This window comes from Epargyreus clarus, unplaced genomic scaffold (assembly GCF_041222505.1).
Source record: "Epargyreus clarus isolate Ecla_fem2 unplaced genomic scaffold, WU_Ecla_fem_2.2 ptg000013l, whole genome shotgun sequence".
Lineage (NCBI taxonomy): Eukaryota > Metazoa > Arthropoda > Insecta > Lepidoptera > Hesperiidae > Epargyreus > Epargyreus clarus.
The window spans coordinates 1,098,789-1,116,116 of record NW_027332221.1 but is presented as its reverse complement, the minus strand read 5'-3'; the positions used below and the strand labels follow the sequence as shown (position 1 = coordinate 1,116,116).

Genomic DNA, 17,328 nt, shown 5'->3' with positions numbered 1-17,328 from the left:
CACCCTCGGGGGCGGAGGAGATAGGGAGGGGGAGCGCGGGGGGGACCTAGGTATCTGCTTGACAGCAGTAGCAGTATCCGCCGAGGCCTCCACTTCCTCCACGCTGTCCTCAAACTCTTCTGATGAAGAAGCGGGCATCTTCTCTTCTACGGCCGACAACTTCGCGGGTGGCTCTTGGGGCGAGTCCGAGGGCGAGACCCGTCTGGGGATCTTACTCGCCCTCCGAGGCGACGATGGTGGTGCCACGGGTGTCGGCTCGTCGAGATCTAGGACCAGCATGTCCTGTCTGGGTCCTAGGGGCAAGGGCACGTCGTCTTCCTCCTCCTGCCGGGCTCCTGCGGAGCTTACTCGGCTGGTGGTGGCGGCGGCAGAGCCTCTCCGAGCCCCCCTTCGGTCCCTGCTAACCACAATCATGGAGTGCAGGGATTCCTCTGCTGGTCGAGGTAGTTCACTCCGGGGCGCAAATATGTCGCGCACCAAGAGGCGTCTACCCTCATCCCTTTCGAGGCTTCGCGGGTTCGCGCCGGAGGACCGGCGCGCTCCCTCCTTGCTCTTCTCCCGTCGTGCGGCCATCCCTACCGGGGGAAACGCGCTTGTGCGCCCAGCCCAGCCCAGTAAGGCGCCAGCGACGACGGCGGTTGTATATAGGCGCGGTCACTCCGGCACTCGCACCCTTTCACACACGAAAGGGACGGGTGTACGGAGACACACTATGGTGCTCTCTCGCTCGCACCCCGAAGTGAGACTTTAGGAGGGTACTTACAAAAAGTTGTCCCGGGGGGTACTCGGAGGCTTTTCGTCCGGCTTAGCAGGCTGGTTCCACTTCTAATTGGGCACTGCAATCCTTATGTTTGCACTGCAATCCAATAGAAGGGCATCCAAACACTGCAATCCTGATTATTGGCACTCCTAGTAACACTCGGTACTAATCTTTTTCGATTTTAGAACTTGCGCGGGCGTTCGAGAGACGCGATAACATTGACAGCCAAATGTCAAGTCGTCAATTGTCATTTGCTTGTTCAAATATTCACAGTATTTCACAGACTATAAATAACGAAATCCATTTAGCGTTTAGTTTTTACAGAATAGGGAATATGCACGTTTTTATTTTATTATTTTAAACCACTTATCACATCGTTTTAACATAGTAAAAAATATAAACAATTTTATTAGTGATTGAAATATGTTTTTAAAAATTATTTAAAGTATCAATAAAATTTGACACATTTGAACGCCGCCATTTTACGCGCTCTTTGAATGACGTCACGTAGCGTGATTTGTATTAATATTGATGATAACTGTATGCACATAAAGGTATTATTAAACGTTTTCAGGTTTCATCGCTATTTACATCATGGGAAAGGCTAAATAACCACTTTTTAAATATTTCCAAGAGTTGTGCAAAACCACTACTATAAATACATTATATAGTGTTTTTTCTTTTGCAAAAGATGCGAAAATACGAAAAATGTGGTGCAAGATTATAGGAAACAGATATAGTATCTCCAAAATCGCATTAACATTTGTATTTACTGTAACAAACAATAATTTTAGGTAAATGATTTTAAAATATTGCATTGATCATCTACTTCGTTAGGTACTTATCGACTTCTACAACAAATACTATCATTTGAAATACACAAAATGCATTATAATCTATTATAATATTATAAAGATAGGTGAAGATAGGTGATTGGTTGAAGGTGGTAGAACCCTTTGTGGTTCGACTCCGGACGCACTACCGCCACACCTATTTCTACCTAATAACAGCAGTGTTAGGTGATGCTGTGTTCCGGTTTGAAGGGTGTGGTAGGAGACAGACTTTTCCGAGGCGTTCCAGCTTAGTTCTCAGGGTATAGCGGCGCATCTGTGGCCGACCTTAGGTGGGAATATCTAATCCTATCTGGGGTTGATTACATATGTCCATGGGCGGACTGTATGCTCGTCTGCTACTCCTATATTATAAAAAAAAAGAATATTAACATAATAAGTTATGATCAGTTAAATATTTCCGAATTGACCTATGCATAAAAACCAGTTTATTCATTTTGCATATTTTAGGTAAATAGTCCGATTGTGCTTTGACAAAACTACTTTCAATCATTGTTCTTGATTATTCCTAACAATACTATGTAGAAAAATCGCACTAGGTAATAAATAACACTGTAGGAATATTGACAAAAACAATTTTTCTCTCAAACAGTTTGAATATCGACGCCGATAAACATCGTAACACGCTATGTGACGTCATTTTTCGATTCGACCAATGGAAATGCGTTTTGCAAATTTGAATTTCGCGCGCATAATTTACGATTTTTGATTAAAGTTTTAAACAATTTAACACGAAATAAAGAAAAAATAATGGTTTAGATGTAATTTCAGGACCGTAATGTACCGAGGAAAAAAATAACAAGCAAATCTAAATCACATGCATATTCCCTATTGTTTTATTAAAGTATGGCAACACAAAAATATTAAGTGTGTAATAATTAAGGGTACTTCAAACCATAGGTTCTTATACTATTTGCTTCAAACTAAACTGTAACTCTTAACTAACAGTGTTATCAACTTTGAATTGAACAAACTAATAAATAATAAATGAAATTTTTTAAGGTGGTAGAACCCTTTGTGGTTCGTCTCCGGCGGCACCACCGCCACACCTATTTCTACCTAATAACAGCAGTGTTAGGCGCTGCTGTGTTCCGGTTTGAAGGGTGTGGTAAGGGAGACAGACTTTTCCGAGGCGTTCCAGCTTAGTCCTCAGGGGTAGCGGCGCATCTGTGGCCGACCTCTGGTAGGAATATCTAATCCTATCTGGGGTTGATTACAGATGTCAATGAGCGGTATTAGCCACTTAACATCAGATGGACTGCATGCTCGTCTGCTACTCTTATATAATAAAAAAAATCATGTTTAAAATACCGAGCGAAATATTTGTCTCATCATAGTCTATATTTATTAGTTTCGTTGTAAGGGTCTATCAAATGATTTTTCTTCAGAAGACCGGAATAATATTAAATTCACTTAACTTGGAATGGTCTACATTCAGTTTATTTTCTTTAATAATAATTGTATAGTGAATCATACAATTTACTTTATGATTATAAAATAACCACAATAATATCAATTTTTGTTTATTAATAAATTTATTTATCGGATCGGAACACGATATAATTAATCGCTTTATTAATGTAAGACTACTGTTGTTGTTATTTATTTATATTGTAATCTTAATAGTTTCTTAAAATATATCGCTTTATTTAGTACTGAAAATTTACTGTAAATGCTTGCTACGCGTCTTCATATGTATTTTTATTATGTATATTTTATGGGTATACCCTATAACTTAATGTATGCATGCTAAGATTGGGTTTATTTAAGTTAGGAATAATAAATAAATAGCTCAATTCGGATGGTAATGCGTTTATTAAAACAACATACATGCCACAGAATTTTAAACAACGTCACATAAAACATCTATTTATTAATTGTTGAAATTTCACGAATATAATTAACATTTAGGGTCAAAATTACTCAAGGTAAGGTAAGGCAAGCTTACAAATGTTACAAACATTATAAATATAAAATCATAATAAATGAGAATATATTAACAATTTGTGCAATCGTCGTCAATGCAATAAAACAGAAATATTTAAATAAATTTGTGCTTTTCATACATCTATGTTTTTTATATTATAAACATCTTCAGTTTGCAACCAATATATAGTTAATATATTATAATAATTAATATATTATAACAATCAAACATATTCTTATAAAATTTGCAGTTTATTTAATATACATACTATAAAATATATACTGCTAAGCAGTTTTACTATTTTTATGAACATATTTTATATATCATCTTTTATGTAGTCTGTATCACGTGCATTGCAAGTTGTCGCGTAAAGAACTATTGAGCAGTAGCTGGAGTCTATTTTTTACAATCAAAGGCATCCATGGACGGTTTAAGCCAATCAATTCTAATGCGGAAATGCATACCAAATGCAACATAACATCGATAGACTTAAAATAACTTACATTATTTACAACTAAACAATAGGAGGGTAGAAATGAGATTACAATTTTGTGACTTACAATAAATGAAAATGTTAATAAATTGAATTCTCCTCAAATTGTACATGTAAAATGCTTATCTAACATGTCGGATACAACAACAAAATGAATCAGCTGACTTAAAGTATAATAATTAACCTATACATAGTTGTACCAGTAAATATAATATAAATGGTAAAACTAAATGAATTAAATTAGGGATGTTTTGGGAAATCAACAGTTTCTGATTATTTATGTTAAATTCAGGAACCATATTATATTACAATACATATATCTATATTTATTAAAAATATTTTATGCGTTTCATATATTTGTCATCATATTATATTCTTCAATATATTTTTATTATAGTTTGGCTAAGGTCTGTAAATGAAATGCAGATATGCTCAAAGACATATTATGGTATGATCATGTCATTATGGCGATTTGATACAACTATTCATAACTAAAACTTACAATTTAGTTGTGAATTGTTATAAATCTGTAAACTTTAGCCAAACTATACAAAATTTTATTATACATATTTTTATTATACATTATGTAAATGCATATTGTAAAATAGAGTGCATCCTGTGAATTTCCCGGATGATTCGCGTATGCGTGTGGGTGGAGGGAGCGGGGTGGTGTGGGGTGCGGTCTACTTTGGAAAGGCAGCGAGCCCCTTGCTGAGCAGCCCGGCCGCGCCCTCGGCGCCGTCGTGCGCCGCCGTCGAGAAACCAGATACCAGCTGGAAACATTTCATAAAACATTTTTATTTTTTATAATATTTAGAAATATTCAAAGATTATTTATTATAACTGCAGTAAAATTTGTATACATTGTATATTTTTGTGTTTCGTTTGTTCCATTAAATAACATTAAGAAGTATATATCGTTGCTACACATGAATAACATCTTTGCAAATCAAATGTAACATATTTGCTAAACCCTCTTTGCTATACAAGCACAGTATAAGGATCTATATATTTGTACTGTGATACAAGTATAACTTTGTTTTTGTTTTTGTTGGACAAGTGTAACATCTTTACTAAACATATAATCTTTGCTAGACATGTATAATCACTATGGTAAATTTATGTAACATTTAGGTATGTTGAACATGACATAATTTGTGTAATATTTTGGCTAAAGACGTATAACATTTTTTCTGCAACTATTTGTAACATCTTCCCAAAACTTATGTAACATCTTCGCTACACAACATACTAACCGCATCACGCTTCTCGCTCAAGAACTTGTCAGCGTCCTTGATCTTGGCGTCGACGACCTGCCCGGCGTTCTTGAGCCCCTGGTCGGCGGCGCTCTCCGCGCGGTGCAGCGCGCCGTCCACCGCGCCCGCCACGGCGCTGCTCGCGTCCGCCGCCGCCTTCTCCGCGGCGCGCTTCGACTCCTCCATCGCTGCGGCTGTGGCAGATCGTATGGTTAATGTGAGCTTATGCGTATCAACGATGTCAATAGACTGACATATACAGTATGTGTGTATAGGTTTTACTGTGTTCTTATATAATAATATAATATTATAAAGAGGAAAACTTAGTTTGTTTGTTTGATTGTAATTAATAGGCTCAAAAACTACTGGACCGATTTTAAAAATTGTTTCACCATTCGAAAGCTACATTATCCACGAGTAACATAGGTTATATTTTTGGTCTGTATGTACAAAGACAGGGAGCGCGGGGGCAACAACTAATACACAGCGCAGTCGGATGCAAACTGGTTTATTGCAAGTAAGATGGCGAGGCGCAGCTCGCACCTAACGTTACACTATTGAAATACATATGGAACAGTCCCTCCCCCTTATAGCTAAAGTATATAGTAAAGTATGTAATACCCCAATTTTTAAAAATAAACCCAACATTATATAAATAGAACAATGTTTAAGAATAAATAGGCGCCAACTCGCGCCGTCGTGGATTTACAGAACTTGCGGGAGGGGTCATAAAACAACCTCCATCTTCCATTCCTCCCTCCCCGTCTTTGGGAGAGGAGCTCAGAGTCACAAGTCCACCCGTGGAATCCTCAAAGTCATGTCCGTCATCGCTTAAGTCTTCCCCTGGACGAGGAATGTCAGGAATGACGTCTACGTTCCAATTATTACCCTTCTGACATGCTGCTCCGACTCTCGGCCTTATTTGATTAATGTGTCTTGTAACTTCTATATCCAAGCTTGGAATATAAACAGAGTATAAAACCCTGCCCAGTCTCTTTCTGACTATAGCCGCGATCCAGTTAAGCTTTTTGTTAATACAATTTTTTATTATCCATACAGTGTCATTAACATTTAAATCGGATCTTTGCTTTCCTTTATAATGATTACTCTGTAAATACTGATTATGTTCTACTGTACGAGAGAGGTCTGTGGATGGAGGAGACGTTGGGGGTTTTAGCATGTCTAACCTGGAGCGCAAAGATCTGCCGAAAACTATTTCAGCAGGTGATTGTTGCGTGGTACTATTTTTGGAATTCCTATAGTCAAATAAAAATTTTGATATTTGATCATGTAGTATTTTCTTGTTAAAATTATCTAAAATTACCGATTTTATCCCTCTTTTTACCACTTTAACCATACTTTCCGCCTGGCCGTTACTAGACGGGTGGTATGCAGGTGAAAAAACATGATTAATTCCGTTTAATTTACAGAAATTCTGAAATTCTAGTGAAGTAAAAGAAGTACCATTATCACTCACTAACGTATTTGGTATACCAAACCGGGACATAAAATCACATAACTTGGTGATAACCGATTTAGAACCATATGTTGTCGACATTATGTAACATTCGACCCATTTACTATCTACAATAATTAAAAACATTTGGTTATTTAACGGGCCTAAAAAGTCTAGATGAATACGATAGAAAGGTTCGGGCGGGTACGGCCACGGAGCGAGCGTAGCACGCGGCGAAGCGGGCCGCAGCGCCGCGCACACCGCACACGCCGCTGCGAGCCGCTCCAGTTCGGCGTCTATGCCGGGAAACCAAAATAATGCTCGGCCGCAGCCGGCCGGGCCGCAATCTGACACCTTCCTCGGCCAACCGTTAATTATGTGATGTTTGACTACTGTAAGGATAGGGTCTCGCTCGGTTTCGCATCGCAACTGATTAAGGCGAAAGGATAGGCCAAACTACGACATAGACCTCTCTTTAAAGGCCTACTACTACTAGACGGATTGATTAAATTAAAAAATAAAATATACCTAATATGCATAATATAATAAACTTTAAATTTTAAGTTTACTTTATCATTATTTTTAGTGGTTTTTAAGAAAAAAAATCTATTATATCGTCTATATATTTGCAGGAATTTGCTTACTGCTTCCAAAGGACTGAAGCGATTTAAATGTTTTTTTTTTACATTATTATAGACAATTTATTGCTTTATTAAATTTAAGTTATTTTTTTTGCAAAATGACTACTTAAGTGCTATTAAATCAATAACACCATATTATTCTTTCGCGGATGGCGCCGCGACTGTCTCAGACGCGTGGGCCAGTCTTACCCAAGCGTTCGCACGGGGAGGTTGTGTCACATGTCAGCGCGCTCCGCTCTCTACACTTTGCGTCAAAGAGTAAACAGTTCAGACAGTGCATTTGGTACAACGCTTGGACGTTTTTAATATAAATATTTTTATTAGTGTGCAAATAACTTTGTAAATATTTAGATTTTATTGTTTTAGTAAGTAGACACCTGAATATACATATTTTTATTAGTGTACAAACTCTTCGTAAATAGTTAATTATAATTAAATATTGTTGTAATTGCGAGTGGACTCTGAATATTTTTGAATATAAGATGCCACTCTAGATCAGCTAGCAAGACAACTGAATGTCCAAATTGCACCCTGTGGGCTTTTTGTAGACGAAGTAATTCAATTTCTTGGAGCCACACCCGATGGCTTGATTGGGCTGATACTATTGTTGAAATTAAATGCCCTATAACAGCATACAATAAAAATGTCAAAGAAGCTGTAGAGAAAAAGAAAATACCGTTCTATAAAATTAGTAAAGGAGAGATGTTTATAAACAAAACGCACGCTTGGTATTTTCCAATACAGGGACAATTGCATATAACCAAAAGACCAAAAGGTTTGCTTGGCATTTGGACGGGAGAGGATCGGCCTTTACAGACAGAATTGATTCTCAAAGACGATAATTTCTGGGTGAACGAAATGGAGGAAAAATTGTGCACATTTTATACAGAATGTGTACTTCCAGAATTGCTCGATCCCAGGTTCCCACGAAATATGAAAATAAGAGATCCCCAGTACAATCAAAGCGCGATCGAAGAAAAAAAATATAAAGAAAAGCGAAAACATACGAGTACAGAAAATAACGATAAATCTGGCAAGCCACAAAAAAAAAAAAAAACAAAAAAGTGTAGGAAAAGAAAATGAAGAAGATATAATTAAGTCAAGCTCCAGTAAAAAAAACACAGAAGGAAAAAAAAGTACCTGTAAATTAAACTATTATCATAATGTTGAAGAAAAAGGATACAAAAAAGATATATGGAAGTCAAACTCTAACCAAAGCAATACAGATGAATCTCTGTATTTAGAATCTACGTTGGTTAGGGATTTAAAATTTAGCGAGTTTTGATTGATTTAACGAAACTGCAGTGTTTCCGCAAAAAGAGAACTATCGTATTCATAGTGATTTTTATGCACAGCCGTGAAATCGGGTCATTTTCACGTTGTTTTTGATACTCATAATGAAGACAAGAGCGTTTAGTGACTTTCTGTTCGTTTAGTGAATTTAAGATTTTTATTTTAGCTTCGTGATGTTTCGTCGAATAACTAGAACCCTTGTCATCATCCCTATAAAATTGAGAAAATGAACAACGTTAAAAATGTTAAAATAAACGATAGCTATAGAATGGTACTTTCAAGACTGTTTTAAACGGTCTTAACGAAACGTTCAATAAAGATGTTATTTCCACATTTCAGTTTTTTATTAGAAAAGGCACAATAAAAAAGTGTACCTTTTAAAAAACACATATGGCGCATCTGTGGAACCGGTTCCTTTCACTCACTGACCGCAACCGGCTCCCGGTCACGTCACAGACAAGCGGTATAATTTGAAGAATTTAAAAAAATCTCCAATTTCACTTTTACAACAATAACTGTACTTACAAAACAATATTCTATTCAGGTAATAAGCACTGCAAATATTTGAAGTCTGCTTACATTCAATCGTTTTATGATGATAGAAGTCCATAGGTGACAAAAATGCTTCGAACGCATCTGTTTCAAATACTCTTTGACTTTCGGGGGAGTGCGCGTGCGCGCGAGGCAGTAATCGCTGGCCGCTTACTGCCTACCGTGTCGTGTTCGATTCTCAAGGACGTTGGGCTATCATTTCGCCTTAAGGGACACGGGCATGTCGCCTTGCAGGACAAAGTTCACGTAGGCCGCACTCTCTTCACTGCCCCCCTCGCACCGCACCTCTGCCGTCGGCGCCCGCGCCGCATTGAGAAAACCGGTTTCGTTTGTTCATAACGATGCCCGCGATAAAAAATCTGCACAATTATCTTTACTACGAATATATTCTATCGAGTAATTATAGGCCGACAAAAATATTGCGTAGCGCTGCAGCCTATTAGCGGACACCTCGGGTATGCCTCGATGGGGACCGAAAATGGTCAATAACGGTTTATGATCGGTGCGCAGTACGAACGGCGAAGATCGTCCATACAGGTACTGATGGAATCGCCTAACGCCGAAAATGATAGCCGTCGCTTCTCGCTGTATCTGAGCGTACTTCTTCTCCGCAGCCGTAAGGGTGCGCGAAGCGTAAGACACTGGCCTCTCGAGTCCATCATTACCTATCTGTGACAAAATTGCACCTCACCCCGTCGGAGATGCATCTACTGTCAATATTAGGGTAAAGCCACGAAAAATTGTTCAATAACACACTGGAAACCGTAACACACTATAACACACTTGAAATAATATAACACACTGGAAAATAGTAAAGGCTAGTGCATAGGTGATAATATAATAAAATTATTTTATTTTCGCGGCTTTGCCCGTAAGATTTTAAAATAAAATTTACAAGTTAATAAAACACAAACAAATACTAAAAATCTTTATTAGAAACTTAATACATACAGTGTAAACTCTTTATAACGAATTTCAAGGGACCGAGCATATTTATTCGTTATAGAGAGTTTTCGTTATAGGGAGGGAGGAGAAAAAATCAACCCAAAACCAATTGCAATCATTTCTGTCACACTTTTTCGTTTCTTTAATGCTTACTGGCCATCTTGACAATTTCAAAGTTGATTTACAACTGATAATACGCGATAGGTGACCATGGTATGTATAGTAACTTAGACAGACAAATTCCTGCAGACAATGTAATCTAAGAATAATGGCACACGTGTTAAGGCAAATAACAAGAACAAAAGCGAAACGGCCGTTTATGAACCCCGTAATCTTTCTTAAAACTTTCGGCACCTCAAAAGGTTAGTTTTTTACCTGCTTATAAAACAATTCCAGAGTAAAAATATTGTTCTCGTCTAAATATGAACGTATTTCTTCGTAATAGAGAGTGACTGTTGCGTTATAAAGAGTGAATCAATGTATGGGTTTTAATGTAAACCAACCAATTGAACTTATTTCTACGTTATAGAGAGTTTTTCGTTATAGAGAATGACGTTATAAAGAAGTAGTTATAAGAAGTAGTTATAAAAACTTGATTCATTTAAGGACTCTACCGGTAACAAACTCCAAATATAGGGACAAAATTTTTTGGTAACACTTATAATAATTTAATTACAGTGTACGAAAGAGTATTATTTATTTTTCTCACGCTTGAAAGTGGTGCGTATAGAAATTTAGAGGCACAAAGTTTTTAACAAAACAAAACTCGTCAAACAAAACAAAACAGAACTTAATTCTTAATTTCAGAAAATTCTTAATCAAATCAGTCTTCGTTGGTATTACATAATTTCTCTTAATCATAATGATATGAGATCATTTAGGCGGCAGAAAAAGTCAATTAAAATAAACCTCATCACAACTGTTCATTAGGTAATATTGTGACTGTTGTAGTATATCACGCTTTAATTCAATCTTCTTGATGATCGAGTTTGATTTCACAATATCCCAATCCTTCTTTTTTGTTGCGATAAATGTTAACTTTGGATGTGTTATTTTTTTTAGAAAACTTATTTTGTAGTCCATTTCTCCATTCCTTTCTGTTATATCTTCGACGAATCCTATATAATATTTCCAAGTACCTCTTTAGTAATATCTAACCAGAACCCTATCAGTTTTTCTTACTTCATTTTCGTCTTTCTATTTTACTGTTTCTTCACTGTCCCAATCCCTATAGTCACTTTCTTTCTCTATGTTAGAGGAATTCTTAATGCAGTCGATTATATCTATATCACTAATTCTTTTGGATTTCAACACTTTTACCTCATTCTCATTTAGCTCTTTGTTTCTTGTTGGACACAAATTTAATCCCATCTGCAAATTTTCATCTATTAAAAATGAGTCATTGCTACTGTTTTCATCCAAAATATTATACTCATCGTCATCAGATTCTCTCAAAGAATATGCTTCATCATCAGTTGTGCTACTGTCTTGCTGAATTTTACACTTTTTCAATTGTTTTTTCGGTGTTACTAATTTTCTTTTCTTTGATTTTAGTGAAGTCATTGTGCCTGAAGTAAATGGTTGTTCGGCGTTGTCATAGTGTCTTGTTGCACAACTTACATCAAATGTTTTGTCAATATTTGTGACTGTAAATGGGCCGTATTTAGTTAAGTCAAAATATTTTTGGTTTTCCGCAGATAATTTAATATCGGATAATATTTTTACGGGTGTTTTTAACAATTCTACTTTCCTCTGGCCTGTTTCGTTTTCTTTATTTGCGCTTAAATCTATTTTTTATCAAATTGCACTGCTTTAAATCTAAACAATGACAAAATCCTGGTCTATCCCCTGGACAAAAGCAACTTAGGCTGCGGTACATTATTGTGTGAGGCAAGTCAGTATTTCTTATCTGATGCAGTTTCATAGTATTCGGAACTGGTATCAGCTTAACTGTTGTTTTCTGAATTCCGTCATTGGGAATATAGAAAAGCTTTATTGACGTGTCTGTTTCGTTAAGCAATAGATCAAACGCAGTTTTTGCACCAGGAATATCATTGTCGTAAGCAACCATCGAATCCAGATTGCGTTTCAGAGCACCGCCAACTCCGTCAGCAGCTCCTTTCCCATGCGATGCTTCAAAAAAATTCCATGTAGAGTAAGGAAAACCGAGCTCTTTTGTGACTTTACAAAAATAATAAAAGTTTTTCTTCTGTCGGTATTGCGTTGTAGGACCATCGGAGTAAAAATGTATGGAATCTGCTGTTGGGAATTTCTCTCTGATCCATTCCAAAACTGGCTGAAGATGAGCCCAGATAGCATCCGGTCCATGGTCATTATTAGGTGAAATAGATGCAAATGGTATTTTGTCATTTGAAGCATACAAAAGACCCGTATGAAGAGTAACTTGCTGCCTAGAAGAACCAAAGTGCATCGATTGAATTTCCTTACTAAGTTTGCATATGTAATTCTCAGAAAAATCGATGTGCAACAAAACTGAGCGCTCATCTAAGCTTTCTATGCAACGGCGATATTCTTTATACTGGTGGGTGATGTTGAAGCTGTGCCTTTTCATGTTATGTAGTTCTTCTTTAAAAGAGGCCCATAATGATTTAAAAGTATCAGTTTTTTTCTGCTTTACCATTTTTTTGGTAATTTTAGTTACATCCTTGTCCTTGTATTCATGGGACTGGAGTATCCATTCATACCATGAAATATTGTCTTCTACATTTATTTCATTAACTAAAGAATCAATAGCACTTTCTTCGCATAGCTCACATTCTCCATAGGCACATTCCCTTCTTTTTGTATCACACATTACCATAGCCAATAATTCATCTAAATCTTGTGTTGCAATGATTCCTTTAGATTTTAGAGCTTTTGCCTTCATTAGTAAATTATCATGTTTTTTGCAAGCACAAGTGTCTCGACTTCCAACTGTGGGTGGAATTACATGGAATGGTCTATATTTCTTAAAAGTAGATAAAGCCAATTTTCCACCGTCACGTCTGTATTTTGAATAAAGCTTTTTTAGGGTTCCTAACAAGTATCTTTTTTGTCTCTTCTCGTTTTTCTTTGTTTTGATTTCTTTTTTTCCTGCTGTCATTCTGCTTACGTCATCTCTTTCAAAAAAAACTTTAAGATTGTTTACCAAAATATTGTTCCGTTTCTTCTTTGTGTAATGACGAATGTTTCCTTTCAGTCCTAAAAATGAAGCCATTTTCCTTTTCAACTTATATTTTTGTGCTTTTTCACCTAATAAAACACTTTTCAAAATTGTTTTTACTTTTGTACTGTTTGAACTTTGGTAAGACTCTTTTAATGTATCTAAAAGTACTTCGTGTTGCAATAGTTTTTTCTTCACAGTGTCCTTTTCTTCTTTAGTTATGTTAGGCAACTGGTCTTCAATAAAGTTATTAGTTTTAGTCTGAGGAGTCAAACTTGTACTGTTTTCAGTCTTCCTTGTATCAAGTTCTTTTTGTAATTTACTAATCGTTTGATTTTTTTCTTCAAGCAATTTCAGCATTTTTTCATTCTTCTGCATATATCTTTTAATTTTCTTTTTCATATTTTTCAAAGATGTCATCAATGTTGTTCGCTCTTCTTTGAGTTCTAAATTTTCTTTTTTTTATTTATATATAACTTTTCTGTTCAATTTCTGTAATGGATGTTTGAATAATACAGATGGTGTTATCTCTTTAGTTGTCTCTTGCAATGCATGTTTTTCTTTGTTTCTCTTTTTTTCTCTCCATTGCTGCCTAATAATTTGCTGCTCAGAACTGTCAAAATCTGCTATTCTTTTTCTGTTCTTTTTAGTTCTTTCCGCGTTCAATTTCTTCTGCGCTAAAAATTTTTCCGGATCCCTTTCTTTGAGTCTTTCTCTGTACAACTTCTGCCTTTCAGCTTGCGTCATTGGCATCTGAAAAAAAAAGTAAATTGTACCTTTCACCGGCTTAAGCTTAGCAAGTAAAATTTAGTTATGTACAAGCGTGACATTCACCATCATGCAAACGGTTCACTCGTTTCGCCATTCAGTTGCATATTTAAAATATATACACAATATGCGCTAGTTATGTTTATGGTGTTACACGGAATGATGGTAGCTCTAAACCGCAAATTAGCCATAATGTTTATCATTGAAAAATATTGAAATAAACATTACATTACGTGTTACATAATCTGATTTTTTACAAAAAATAACCGCCTTCAAAAACGATAATTAGAGATAACTCAAAAACCACTCGCCAGAGGACGCTGAAATTTTAATGGAACCACCTGAACAGCAGTAGCTTTCGATTAAAAAAAGAATCATCACAATCGAAGCACTCAGTCAAAAGTTATGAGGTAAAAACCATAAATGAAATTCACTTTATTGCAAATAACTCAAAAACTAACCGTCAGATTTTAATGAGACCACACGACACACACACAAGACTGTCGAAAGAATTATCGAAATCGGTCCACCCAACTCGGACATATAAGGTAACACACATAAAAAAAATTGCCGAATTGAGAACCTCCTCATTTTTTTGAAGTCGGTTATAAATTGATTCAGTGTTCAGTACCTCGGAGTGTCGTTCTTTCACACTCACAATAAAAAACAAACAAACGCTTTTACACTCATAGCTGTCCTCTAAGAACTCTCTAGTGTCGAAGGCTGACATGTTACCGTACCTCTAGGCCGCAGAGGTCATCAATGTGTATGTTTCAACTATCTTTCAATGTGAAATAGGCTTAACGTATCTTCTCGTGTGTTACGTAACACAAAACATAACACACGTAACATGCGGGAACAAACACACGTGGAAATATAACTTTTTTCTAAGAATAAAACTTTTAATTACAGTCTAAATGCACAGAGAACTAGCCGATTCCCTAGAAATTAACATTCTTTATAATAATTTTGACATTAACGGATTAAATTTCAACACTTATCATGTCAAATCACGTTAAATAACTGGTTAAAAGTAGGTGACCAAAATTTCCGCACACAACATCCTCACGAATTCCACACTATAATGGCTGACAGATGTTTGACATTTCTCTATGATCTTAGAGATGTTTGCCAGCATAAAAAAATACTTTTAGTGTTGCTGTGGTTTTAAAATTAAAAACTACTGTGTATTTCGTGTTATGTCACACACGGGAATCAAATTCGGCCCATATTTTCAAACCGTGTTTTTTTTTAGTAATAAGCAAATAACGATTATTTATTAATTTTATTAGAAGGCCATAGCAGTATAAAATAGGTACAATATATCTTAGTAATTATATTAACATAATTAAAAAAAAACAAAACACAAAAGTTTGGTGCTATATGGACGTGGGACATTTTAATTTTGTATGGAAGTAAACAACCTAAAATGTTAATCGAAAATTTACATAAATAGATAAGATATTTTTGAATTTAAATTACGCCATGCTGGGCAAGAATGCTCTAAATATTTATAAAACTGTAAATGGTATTAGCAATAATGATAACGTATTTTTTTTCCCCAATTTTAGTACGGTCCACGTTTTATTTTTGAAATGAACATTTTTTCGTGGCCTTACCCATTAACTTCGCATTCGAATCGAAATGGGCTAACACATTATCCGATGCCATCATTTTCTTAATTTTATTAAATGCAATATCATGTTCCGTTTCCCATTCCCATTTCACATTTTTATGCAATAAATTATATAAAGGACTTAAGACTGATGATGCGTTGGGTAAAAAATTACGATAATAATTCGTTAAGCCTAGAAATTATTGCAATTGTGTTACATTTGTCGGGTTGGGGGCGTTTAATACAGCTTTTACCTTATCTGATGACTTTCTAATACCATATTTATTAATAACGTGACTTAAATAGCTTATCTCATCTCTAAAAAATTCGCATTTATTGATTTGTACGGTTAGACCGGCGTCTTTTAAACGATGCAAAACTGCTCTTAGCCGTTGCGCGTGCTGGTCTCGTTCTCTGCCTGTCACTAACACGTCGTCTAAGAAGAAGACTACCCCGTCGAGACCTGCCAAAACGCACTCCATGGCACGTTGGAAAACTGCTGGAGCGGAAGATAATCCAAAAACCAGTCTAGTGAATTTAAATAACCCACGGTGAGTATTGATAGTGGTGAGTGTCTGTGACGCTTCGCTTAATTGGAACTGATTATATGCCATAGATAGGACTATCTTACTGAATTGAGTCCCCCCATTTAACTTTGAAAACAGTTCGTCTACCGTAGGCAATGGGTATTTATCTACAATTAGCTGTTTATTTATAGTAATCGAATAATAATCAGCGCACAGTCGTAAACCCCCATCTTTCTTCAATACGGGTACAATGGGAGAAGCATATTCAGAGTGCTCGACAGGCTTTAATATACCTAATTCGACTAACCTGTCTAATTCTTTATCAATTTTGTCCCGTAAAGCGAATGGTACAGATCTAGCTTTGCAGAAAATGGGCTTAGAATTAGGTTTAACACTGAGATTGACTGAATATTTATTAAACAGGCCTAGATTATTGGAAAACACACTTGGAAATTTGGAAATAAATTCTTCTACACAAAAACTATCCCTTGTGAAAACCGCGTTAATGGAAGGTGATAATTGCAAATTAAAAGCGTAAATAAAATCACGACCTAAAAGCGAAATGCCGTTGTTACTAACCACAAATAATTCCATCGGCCGCGTTTTATCTCTGTATGTAATAGATGTTTTTAGTACGCCACATACACTAATTTTATCACCGGTATAACTAATTAATTTTTTATTAGTGGGGGATAATGGTATTTTACCGAAATAATGCTCATAAGTGTCGTTGCAAATAAGGCTAACTGCTGAACCGCTATCAATTTGGAATTCCAAAAATACACCACCGACACAAACACGTTCAACCATAGGCTCCGCGTTATCACACCGAATATTATACACGCACTTACCATCATCTCCTGCATCCACATCCTCTACGTAATTTACACTGTTATCGTTACGACACATTTTCCGCAAATGCCCTTTCCGATTACACTTTTTGCACTTGTAATTTTTAAAACGACACTGACTAGCTTTATGGTTGGTATAAACACATACACTGCACTTCACTTTGGTTACATTGAACACGACGTCTTCAGAGGAGCCCGCCAGCTGCGCGGCCGCGGCGGCGGCGCCGGCC

General features: G+C 36.3%; 1 pseudogene; it reads right to left on the bottom strand.

Moving 5' to 3' along the window:
• Positions 1 to 3,407: 3,407 nt before the first annotated feature.
• The window catches only part of LOC140746643 (uncharacterized), a 36,559-nt pseudogene continuing 22,638 nt past the window's right edge, over positions 3,408 to 17,328 (bottom strand).